Source organism: Caretta caretta, chromosome 2, assembly GCF_965140235.1.
Source record: "Caretta caretta isolate rCarCar2 chromosome 2, rCarCar1.hap1, whole genome shotgun sequence".
NCBI lineage: Eukaryota > Metazoa > Chordata > Testudines > Cheloniidae > Caretta > Caretta caretta.
Genome location: NC_134207.1, coordinates 210,008,168 through 210,010,656, shown reverse-complemented (window position 1 = coordinate 210,010,656; position 2,489 = coordinate 210,008,168).

Here is a 2,489-nt window from a genome sequence, read left to right as displayed (position 1 = left end):
AAGACAGGGGGCAGGTCATCTCCCCCCTGCAGCTGGAAGCAGCTCCCATCCTTTCCCTCCCGCACAGTGCCGACCACATACTGGCATGAACTCTGGCAGAAATCCACATGTTGCCTCAGGAAGACGTGGTGCCAGGTACCAGGAGAGGCAGGTCCATCCCGGGGGCCCAGCTAGGCATGGAGGGTGGAGAGCACCGGGCAGGGAGGATCAGATTGGTCAGTCACATCTGTTGTGTGAGAGAGGTGTATGGGAGTGTGTGTGTGTGTGTGTGTCACCTCTCAGTGTCTGGGGGTGGAGAGGTGGGAAGGGGGTGTGTGTCACCCCTCCCTGTGTGATGTGAATCCTAAAGCCTTAAAAATAAGTAGGTAGATAAAAAGAATCCAACTACACAATATGTCTTTTTAACAGGGGCTTAGTCAACTTGATGTTAATTTAAATGTTTGTATGATTGATTGCCTTTGAACTCACTTGAGTATGAGTAATTTTACCAGGTGTCCCGTATTCAGTATAGGGAAATATAGTCACCCTCTCTAAGCTCAGAATAATCACTCTTGTATTGGTGTTGAGGAGATGGAAAGATGTAACAACAAGAACATGCCAACTCTGTCACAATCAGGGCTTTATCCTGTGACATACTGAATACTTCTTGTGATATTCTGAGGACCCTGCACGCTCAGCTCTTTGTAAGGTCAAGTCCTTAAAACTTCCCTTAATTTGTATTATCTTTGTTTATCTAGATGTTTAAGATAATTTTCATTAACTCCTCTTTTCCTTAACTCTGATATAGACATCAAATTTTTTACTCAAATTGTAATTATACATGAACTTTTCTTGGACTGCAAATCCACTTCTCAATGGGAAGCCAGGATTAGCTCTCATGTGAAACCTATAAAGTGAATGAAAGCTTTGGCAGTGATAAACTAATTTGGTCTGATGAAAACTGATTTAAATAGTTCTGCAGTGTATTTCAGAGGAATTAATTTACACTTACACAAATAATAAGAAGTCACTTGAAGTGGGCTAGCAGAAGACTTGTCAGATCATTCAGCCTTTGAGAAGTTCCAGGTTTCAGGCAATCAATTCAGTCTGGAGAGCTGAGGCCAGTTACATCATTTTTAGCTTTGTTAACTTTGCTGGCCAAACAAAAGAGTGACAGTATCCAAACATTTTCTGTTTCATTTCAGTTTTGACTCAACTCACAGTGTAGTTGGATTTCTCCTCCAATTACACGGATGTCCATGAAAGCACTGATTTCCACCACATAAGTAAATGGAAAAAGAAAATGCACAAAATCTAGAATGAAGCCAGGTCTACACTACAGACCTATATCAATATAACTACACCACTAAGGGGGTGTGAAAAATCCATATTCCTGAGCGATGTGGTTATACTGACTTAACCTGCCATGTAGACAGTGCCATGTCCATGGAAGACCTTCTCCTGTCAACATAGCTACCACCTCTCAGGGAGGCGGATTAACTACACCAACATGAGAAACTCTCTCGTCAGCGAAGAAGCCTCTTCACAAAAGTGCTGCTTTCTGTGGTCTGTGTCTCCAGCGGATCAAGGTAGTGGACAGAGGCACTGGAACAGGGTGGGTTTGGGGACCATGGCCCCATCACTTTTTACTGGCTGTAAGGACGAGCAACGGGGCAAGAGAGCAGAGAGGAGCGAGCGGGGAGGGGGGGCAAGATCTTGGGGGGAAGAGGTGGTGCAGGAGCAGGGCATCGGGGGAATGGGTGGCACAAGGATGGGGGCTTTAGGGAGAAGGGGTGGCATGGGGGCAGGGCCTTGAGGGGAAGAGGAGGTGTTCGCAGCCCTGCAGGCCTGTGTTCGAAACCCTCTGGGCCTTACACGCTGTCTTAATAAACCTTATAATAATAGCACTACCTAATACAAATAACAATTAATAGCAGCAAATGTTTTGAGGGACGGTGCAATTTCATCACAACATCACAATGTGCCGCCATGTAGCATCACATATCACAAAAATGCAACATCAGATGCATGAGCGTGTCCTGACTCCTGCAGTGAAGATACTTTTAAGAATGATTTCCCTAAAATGAGCATTAACTATAAGCCCAAGTCTGGTGATGAACTGGAATCAAGCATTCACCTTTTAACCCAGAAATGTTACCCATCACATTGCACGAACATGTTGCAAGTCATATTCCCAAGTTCATAGAAGGGGAACGAGCAACTGCAGTAACAATTACAAACTGGGCTGAGGCGAGAGGTAACTGAAGGGAAATGGCTTTAATTTGAAAACAAACATCTACAAAAGCTGGGAACAGGGCAAAATTGATCTAAGAATGTCTGTGGGGAGAATGGCATGTTTCTAAGTGGGTCTCTTAAAAATGCCAGTGAATGTTACAGTGAGAGGAGTGAGTCATAAGCACATGAGCAGGGAGTTGAGTTGAAGACAAGAAATCATGCATCTCTGCTTAATGCCATCACATGATGAGCCCTGGAGCTCTCCATTTAATCAC